The 10,000-nt window shown below is 41.8% G+C and overlaps 1 protein-coding gene across 1 annotated transcript in view; it reads left to right on the forward strand.

The window, feature by feature from the left end:
* LOC139558863 (adhesion G protein-coupled receptor B2-like) overlaps positions 1-10,000 on the forward strand; it is a 635,752-nt gene that overhangs the window by 160,578 nt on the left and 465,174 nt on the right. The window lies entirely within an intron of this gene.

The following is a 10,000-nucleotide window of genomic DNA, read 5'->3' on the forward strand; positions in this document are numbered from 1 at the left end:
TGCTTGATCAAGCTTGTATTTCTCTTATTGGCTTTAAAGGGGCCCTAACATGACTTATCAAAGACTTGTGTAAATATGTATCAGAAGTTAATTCTTTTTGATGTATATTTCATTAGTGGAAGAGGGGCAGGGCTGCTGGTGAGGCTGTGTACGTGGACTCACTGATCAATCGCTGTTTGGTATGTGTGTGCCTGCCTGGCTGCCTGCGTGTTTCTTTACTTATTCATCCATATGTCGATTTGTTGAGTCGATTCTCAGTTGTTACTGTGTATCTATTGGACAGCCTCTTAGAAAGTGACAGCTGTGTATCTGCTCATGCACTATTAGAATGTTTTCTCTGAAATAAACAACTAAAGCAGGACAAGTCGGGTTTACATCAACAGATAAACAGAGATGAATGTACATACTGAGTGTTAGTGATGGGGGAAAAATCCATACAATTACATCTCTGGATATTATTTTGACGATATATATTACAGTATCGTTTTGACAATATCGCAGTTTGTCTTTTAAAATAGGGAACCAGTTTGTCTTTTAAACTAGGGAACCAGTTTGTCTTTTAAACTAGGGAACCAGTTTGTCTTTTAAAATAGGGAACCAGTTTGTCTTTTAAAATAGGGAACCAGTTTGTCTTTTAAAATAGGGAACCAGATTGTCTTTTAAAAAAGGGAACCAGTTTGTCTTTTAAAATAGGGAACCAGTTTGTCTTTTAAAATAGGGAACCAGTTTGTCTTTTAAAATAGGGAACCAGATTGTCTTTTAAAAAAGGGAACCAGTTTGTCTTTTAAAATAGGGAACCAGTTTGTCTTTTAAAATAGGGAACCAGTTTGTCTTTTAAAATAGGGAACCAGTTTGTTTTCAGCATGTTGTTTTGATGCCTTGCTCAAGGCTCTGTTTTGTCCCTCGCAATAAAATCACAGAATTGAATCGCAAAACATATAGAATCTTGAGAATACATATCGTAGCTATTGTGATAATATCATAATATCATATCGTGAGGCCCCTGGCAATTCCCAGCCCTACTGAGTGTGTTAAGGAAGGTTGTAAACACACAGTCAGATATGACTGTTAAAGTACAAGAAAGTGCTACAAAGAGGTGATCAGTCACATATTCACATATGAAGATCATGAGCCATCATGGTTTATTTTTCAGAGGCAGCACTGTTTTCTGTACTGCAAGGCTGATTGTGGGCCAGCTTGACTGATCTGTCCTAACGAGAATTCAATATTCTAATCAGATATTACAAATCCTCCTTGTCAGAGAACAGACACACACGGGCACACAAACACACACAGACACAGCTCCGCCCTCAGCCTTGGAGGTGATGTTACCTCACCGATGGAAAGGTTATCGGGCAACAAAGGATCAGATAGAGTTCATTATCTAATCAGCACACAAAGAGAGAGAGAGAGAGATGGAGAGAGAGAGATGGAGAGAGAGAGATGGAGAGAGAGATGGAGAGAGAGAGATGGAGAGAGAGATGGAGAGAGAGAAGGAGGGAGAGAGAGAGAGATGGAGAGAGAGAGATGGGGAACGAGAGAGAGGAGGAGGGAGGGAGAGAGAGATGGAGAGAGAGAGAGAGAGAGAGAGAGAGAGAGAGAGAGAGAGAGAGAGAGAGAGAGAGAGAGAGAGAGAGAGAGAGAGAGAGAGAGAGAGAGAGAGAGATGGAGATGGAGATGGAGATGGAGATACACACATTAATGATTTTCATTCGGCTACTTTATTCACCTCTGAGTCTGAAATTACAGGCACTTTAATAGTTTTCTGTAGAACAAGACAGTACAGGATGATAGTTTACATACATAGCCACGGGATGGAAAATTACAGGCACTTTAATAGTTTTCTGTAGAACAAGACAGTACAGGATGATAGTTTACATACATAGCCACGGGATGGGAAATTACAGGCACTTTAATAGTTTTCTGTAGAACAAGACAGTACAGGATGATAGTTTACATACATAGCCACGGGATCGGAAATTACAGGCACTTTAATAGTTTTCTGTAGAACAAGACAGTACAGGATGATAGTTTACATACATAGCCACGGGATGGGAAATTACAGGCACTTTAATAGTTTTCTGTAGAACAAGACAGTACAGGATGATAGTTTACATACATAGCCACGGGATGGGAAATTACAGGCACTTTAATAGTTTTCTGTAGAACAAGACAGTACAGGATGATAGTTTACATACATAGCCACGGGATGGGAAATTACAGGCACTTTAATAGTTTTCTGTAGAACAAGACAGTACAGGATGATAGTTTACATACATAGCCACGGGATGGGAAATTACATCTTCAGAATGTTTCTACTGTTTCTCCGTCAAGTAGTAATCCTTTATCCATTGACTGGTTGTAGGCTGTGTTTCTTTCTCAACAATCCCAGAGCGGCCTAATTACTTACACACGTATGTGTGTGTGTGTGTGTGTGTGTGTGTGTGTGTGTGTGTGTGTGTGTGTGTGTGTGTGTGTGTGTGTGTGTGTGTGTGTGTGTGTGTGTGTGTGTCTAGTCTAGATATCAACATGCTCTCACAGTCTCACTGCAGAATTAGACGTTTATCCACATTCTCCAAACGTCAAATTCCAAAGTGTTTTTTTTGCACCTGCTGCTCTGTGTCGTTCCACCTTCCGATCCATAGCGGACGGTTTTGAAGGCATTTGACGAATTTCGAGTTCAATCTTGAACGACCTGGCTGCTAGATATACAGGTGTGTAGTCTCTTTCCATCCCCACCCCATCATTTTCTTAATCCCTACCTCACACTCCCTCCCTCTATAACTCTCTCTCTCAGTTCAATTCAAGGGGCTTTATTGGCATGGCAAATATATGTTAACATTGTCAAAGCAAGTGAGGTAGATAATATACAAAAGTGAAATAAACAATAAAAATTAACAGTAAACATTACACATACAGAAGTTTCAAAAAACTTTTCTAGTGCCCGTGCTAATTCGTTGATATATATGTTGAAGAGGGTGGGGCTTAAGATGCATCCCTACCTCACCCCACGGCCCTGTGGGAAGAAATGTGTGTGTTTCTTGCCTATTTTAACCGCAAACTTGTTGTTTGTGTACACAGATTTTATAATATCGTATGTTTTACCCCCAACACCACTTTCCATCAGTTTGTATAGCAGACCCTCATGCCAAATTGAGTCAAAGGCTTTTTTGAAATCAACAAAGCATGAGAAGACTTTGCCTTTGTTTTGTTTTGTTTATTTCTCAATTAGGGTGTACAGGGTGAATACATGGTCTGTTGTACGGTAATTTGGTAAAAAGCCAATTTTACATTTGCTCAGTACATTGTTTTCACTGAGGAAATGTACGAGTCTGCTGTGAATTATAAAGCAGAGGATTTTCCCAAGGTTGCTGTTGACGCATATCCCACGGTAGTTATTGGGGTCAAATTTGTCTCCACTTTCGTGGATTGGAGTGATCAGTCATTGGTTCCAAATATTGGGGAAGATGCCAGAGCTGAGGATGATGTTAAAGAGTTTTAGTATAGCCAATTGGAATTTGTTGTCTGTATATTTGATCATTTCATTGAGAATACCATCAACACCACATGCCTTTTAGGGTTGGAGGGTTTGTATTTTGTCCTGTAGCTCATTCAAGGTAATTGGAGAATCCAGTGGGTGCTGGTAGTCTTTAATAGTTGATACTAAGATTTGTATTTGATCATGTATATGTTTTTGCTCTTTGTTCTTTGTTATAGAGCCAAAAGGATTGGAGAAGTGGTTTACACATACATCTCCATTTTGGATAGATAATTCTTCATGTTGTTGTTTGTTTAGTGTTTTCCAATTTTCCTAGAAGTGGTTCGAGTCTATGGATTCTTCAATTACATTGAGCTGATTTCTGACGTGCTGTTACTTCTTTTTCCGTAGTGTATATTTGTATTGTTTTACTGATTCACCATAGTAAAGGCGTAGACTCAGGTTTTCCGGGTCTCTATGTTTTTGGTTGGACAGGTTTCTTAATTTCTTTCTTATATTTTTGGATTCTTCATCAAACCATTTGTCATTGTTGTTCATTTTCTTCGGTTTTCTATTTGAGATTTTTAGATTTGATAGGGAAGTTGAGAGGTCAAATATACTGTTAAGATTTTCTACTGCCAAGTTTATTCCTTCACTATTACAGTGGAACGTTTTACCCAGGAAATTGTCTAAAAGGGATTGAATTTGTTGTTGCCTAATTGTTTTTTGGTAGTTTTCCGAACTGAAATTCTTCCTTCTATAGCAAGTCTTAATTTTACTCAGTTCTTTGGCTTCGATGCCTCATGATTTAGTATTGCTCTGTACAAGTAGAACTGTGATTTTGCTGTGGTCTGATAGGGGTGTCAGTGGGCTGACTGTGAACGCTCTGAGAGACGCTGGGTTGAGGTCAGTGATAAAGTAGTCTACAGTACTACTGCCAAGAGATGAGCTATAGGTGTCCCCTCGAGTCCCCTCGAAGGAGGCTTCGAGTCCCCTCGAAGCCTACCATTGACTTTGTACATACCCAGGGTGCTACAGAGCTGCAGGAGTTGTGACCCGTTTTTGTTGGTTATGTTGTCATAGTTGTGCCTAGGGGGGCATATGGGGGAGGGAATGCTGTCACCTGCAAGCAGGTGTGTGTCCCCCTGTGTGCTGAGGGTGTCAGGTTCTTGTCCGGTTCTGGGTTTTAGGTCGTCACAGACTAGAACATGTCCCTGGGCCTGGAAATTATTTCCCCCTCCAGGATGGAGAAGCTGTCTTCATTAAAGTAAGGAGATTCTAGTGGAGGGATATAGGTTGCAAACAGGAGGACATTTTTCTCTGTTAAGATAATTTCCTTTTGAATTTCTAGCCAAATGTAAAATGTTCCCGTTTTGATTAATTTAATGGAGTGAGTTAGGTCTGTCTACCAAATTAGCATACCCCCGTAGTCCCTTCCCTGTTTCACACCTGGTAGTTTGGTGGATGGGACTACCAGCTCTCTGTAACCTAGAGGGCAACCAGTGGGTCCGTCTCCTCTATACCAGGTCTCTTGTAGGATGACAATGTCTGTATTACCTATTTCTTTGGTGAAGTCCAGGTTCCAGCTCTTTAGGCCAAAGGCAGATGACCTCAGGCCTTGGATATTCCAGGATGAGATAGTGAAGGCTTTTTGTTCCATAAAGTGTCCAATGTTGTTGGTCGTGTGTTTTGGCCTCAGGCCAGTAAGTTTGAGCAGAGCCTGCTGAGCATCTGGTACATGCCATTTGCTTGAGCTTGTGTAAGAGTGGGAGTTGGGCCTGTTAACCTGCTCACGGCCTGGGCGTATGTGTGACTTCCATGTTGAGGCCCTCTTTGTGGGGGTGGGGTGCATGGGGTGAGCGGGAGGGGCATAGATCTGATCTGAGGGGGCCTAAATGGGGTGTGGGCATGGTTGACTTGGGGGGGTGTTGATTGGTTGGGGTGGGGGTGTGGCTGTTGATGTTGTGGTCTGGATGTAAGTCTCTCCCTCACACTACCTCTCTCTCTCTCTCTAGCTCTTACCCTCTCTCTCTCTAACTCTGTCTCTCTCCCTCGCACTCAAATCAAATCAAATCACATTTTATTTGTCACATACACAGTGAAATGCTTGTGCTTCTAGTTGTAACGATGCAGTAATATCTAACAAGTAATCTAACCTAACAATTTCACAACAACTACCTTATTCACACAAGTGTAAAGGAATGAATGAGAATGTACATAAAAATATATGACTGAGTGATGGCCGAACGGCATAGGCAAGATGCAGTAGATGGTATAGAGTACAGTATATACATATGAGATGAGTAATGTAGGGTATGTAAACATTATATGAAGTGGCATTGTTTAAAGTGGCTAGTGATTTATTATACATTTATTACATACATTTTTCCAATATTTAAGTGGCTAGAGTTGAGTCAGTATATTGGCAGCAGCCACTCAATGTTAGTGGTGGCTGTTTAACAGTCTGATGGCCTTGAGATAGAGCTGTTTTTCAGTCTCTCGGTCCCCGCTTTGATGCACCTGTACTGACCTCACCTTCTGAATGATAACGGGGTGAACAGGCAGTGGCTCGGGTGGTTGTTGTCCTTCATGACTTTTTGGCCTTCCTGTGACATCGGGTGGTGTAGCTGTCCTGGAGGGCAGGTAGTTTACCCCCGGTGATGCGTTGTGCAGACCTCACTACCCTCTAGAGAGCCGTACGGTTGTGGGCGGAGCAGTTGCCGTACCAGGCGATGATACAGCCCGACAGGATGCTCTCGATTGTACATCTGTAAAAGTTTGTGTGTGTTTTTGGTGACAAGCCAAATTTCTTCAGCCTCCTGAGGTTGAAGAGGCGCTGCTGCGCCTTCTTCACCAGGCTGTCTGTGTGGGTGGACCATTTCAGTTTGTCCGTGATGTGTACGCCGAGGAACTTCCACCCTCTCCATTACTGTCCTGTCGATGTGGATGGGGGGATGCTCCCTCTGCTGTTTCCTGAAGTCCAAGATCATCTCCTTTGCTTTGTTGACATTGAGTGTGAGGTTATTCTTCTGAAACCACACTCCGAGGGCCCTCACCTCCTCCCTGTAGGCCGTCTCGTCGTTGTTGGTAATCAAGCCTACCACTGTAGTGTCGTCTGCAAACTTGATGATTGAGTTGGAGGCGTGCATGGCCACGCAGTCATGGGTGAACAGGGAGTACAAGATAGGGCTGAGAACGCACCCTTGTGGGGCCCCAGTGTAGAGGTTCAGCGGGGTGGAGATGTTGTTACTTTCCCTCACCACCTGGGGGCGGCCTGTCAGGAAGTCCAGAACCCAGTTGCACAGGGCGGGATCGAGACCCAGGGTCTCGAGCTTAATGACGAGTTTGGAGGGTACTATGGTGTTAAATGCTGAGCTGTAGTCCATGAACAGCATTCTTACATAGGTATTCCTCTTGTCCAGATGGGTTAGGGCAGTGTGCAGTGTGAATGCGATCGCATCGTCTGTGGACCTATTGGGGCGGTAAGCAAGTTGGAGTGGGTATAGGGTGTCAGGTAGGGTGGAGGTGATATGGTCCTTGACTAGTCTCTCAGCTGGGAGCAACAAAATGGAGTCGTGGTCAGCAATTGCAGCAATTCAACCATGAAGGTCTGATTCACACAGTCTCATCTGAACAGTTGATGTTGAGATGTGTCTTTTACTCGATAATCATTTATTTGGGCTTCAATTTCTGAGGCTGGTAACTCTAATGAACTTATCCTCTGCAGCAGAGGTAATTCTTCCTTTCCTGTGGCGGTCCTCATGAGAGCCAGTTTCATCACTTGATGAAGAAACCTTAAAAACTCTAGAAATTTTCCGGATTGACTGACCTTCATGTCTTAAATTAATGATGAACTGTAGTTCCTCTTTGCTTATTTGAGCTGTTCTTGCCATAATATGGACTTGGTCTTTTACAAATAGGGCTATCTTCTGTATACCACCTCTACCTTGTCACAAAAAAACGGATTGTCTCAAACACATTAAGGACAGAAATTCCACAAATTAACTTTTAACAAGGCACACCTGCTAATTTAAATGCTTTCCAGGTGATTACCTCATGAAGCTGGTTGAGAAAACCGAGAGTGTGCAAAGCTGTCATCAAGGCAAAGGGTGGCTACTTTGAAGAATCTTATTTTTAACACTTTTATAACACTTTTTTGGTTCCATATGTGTTATTTCATAGATTTGATGTCTTCACTATTATTCTACAATATAGAAAATAGTTTAAAAAAAAGAATAACCCATGAATGAGTAGGTGTGTCCAAATGTTTGACTGCTACTCTATATTTTATTACCACAAAAGTGTCATGTAAAACGATATAAGAGAAAAATGGTGGTTTCTTCTCTGTCTTCTCTCTGGCAGTGGCGAGAATGATGAAGAAGGCTACGTGTGTGCATTGCGGAGGCCCTTGGAGGCTTGACCACTTTGGCCAAAATCTTCAAAATTCACTGTGTGTCTGCATTGATGTTCATAAAACTCCACGGAACCCCTCTTGCCCAGACTGACGTGTGATCACTTGGTTACAGCGACCCCGTTCTGCCAAGGACACCCAAACCAGGTTGGCAACCACAAAGCCTAATAAGCCTGACCCTCTCTGTAAGTTGCTGTAGCCCTGCTTGGGATATTTTTATTTATTTGAATTTTATTTATTTTTTCTCCCAATTAAAATTTTGTCTCATCGCTGCAATTCCCCAATGGGCTCAGGAGAGGCAAAGGTCGAGTCATGCGTCCTCCGAAACAGAACCTGCCAAACAGCGCTCCTTAACACACGCCTGCTTAACCCGGAAGCCAGCTGCACCAATGTTTTGGAAGAAACATAATTCAACTGACGACTGAAGTCATCTTGCATGCGCCCGGCCCGCCACATGGTGTTGCTAGAGAGCGATGAGCCAAGTAAAGCCCCTCCCGGCCAAAACTTCCCCTAACCCGGACGATGATGGGCCAATTGTGCACCGCCCTATGGGACTCCCAGTCACGGCCTTTGTGACACCACCTGGGATCAAACCCGGTCTGTCGTGACGCCTCAAGCTCTGCAATGCAGTATTTAGCCTACATTGGCTATTGGTAGAGACGCAGGGCCCATTCTAGCTTTGTTTGTCAGGGTGGGCAATTGGAAATGTGAAATGTTTCAAGTTGGAGGTAATTATGCATTTAGGTTATAGTTTATTGAGCTGCATGAATACACAACATCGAAAGATTGTTTTTATGACTATTTTAAAATTAATTTCCTGCAATTCTATGTGGTAATGATTTATGTTCACTTCTTGGTCTATTGATTTGATTGCATGTTTCATCAATGCAAATTAATTATTTGAAGTTATATTTCACCTCTGTTTGATTTTATTCTGTAATAGGGTATATTGTATCCATGTGTTCAAGCTAATCAAGTCAAAATGTTACTTTGATACAGCGTGTAATCTACACAATCCAAAGAAATGCCTTCTCACAATAAAGCTTTCCTCTCAAACAGTGCAATGATATTAAGCTATATGTATTTGTATTTGTATTAGGCTATAGCTTACAAATAGCTATACCAAGTAGTCGTAGCCCTATTAGGCTATACTATGGTTGTTTGTTCATGAACTGGCCAAATGGCAGAGTTGTCCTTCAGCTGTCCTTCAGCACAACAAGTTGGTTCAACTTCTTTAACATCATTGCGCAATCCTGGCGCTGTCCTATCAGGACCCACGACGAGCGCTCCAATTGCTTATCATTTAATCTCATCAAGATCTGTTGCCTCCAAATTGTAATACAAATAACTTATAATTATTATTAAATAGAAGATTTTGACTCCTCACAATGGTGCTCATCTAGTAAAATTAGATCGAGGCTGAATCAATGTCTTGCAAGATCACGTACTTTTACATAACAGAACAGAATATAACACCATAGCATAGTAGGCCTATAACCTTACTGTTCCACCAAAAACACCTCTTCATTTCTAATGAGATTTTAGGATGGTTATCTGAAGCTGAATTGTCCCAAAAGTAATCTAATCTGTCAAACAGAGAGCGTCACTAGGCAGGATGTATTCTTTCATTGAAACAAAATACAAGGAAGGCTAATAGTTTGTTAACACCACCTGCTCTAATTCACTCACAAAACAGTAAGTCAAGAAGATCTAAATGCATATACCCATGTAGATCAATCAACTGATTGGCATGGAGATGCAGTTTGGACATTTCACTAGTAAAACATGAAGAATTAACAATCACAATTTTGTGTGAGTGTGTTACAATGTGTGTGTATGTATGTTTGTGAGTGTGTGTTTAAGAGTGTGTATATGCCTGTGTGTCCATGTACTGAGATATGAATGTTTCACTTTAAGTGGACAGACCTTGAGAGTTGTTTGCATCACACTACCTTTGTGTAGGCAAGACTTCAACAAAACTTCAACAAGATACATCAATACAAACAGTATTAGGAACTATAAGAATGGATTAACAGTACAGATAGAAGGTTATTTCAGCTTTTCTTCAGCGGCTCACCGTTCAAAGTTTAAATAGAAAGTCATTGGCATCA

The sequence above is a fragment of the Salvelinus alpinus genome, chromosome 29 (assembly GCF_045679555.1).
Source record: "Salvelinus alpinus chromosome 29, SLU_Salpinus.1, whole genome shotgun sequence".
Taxonomy (NCBI): domain Eukaryota; kingdom Metazoa; phylum Chordata; class Actinopteri; order Salmoniformes; family Salmonidae; genus Salvelinus; species Salvelinus alpinus.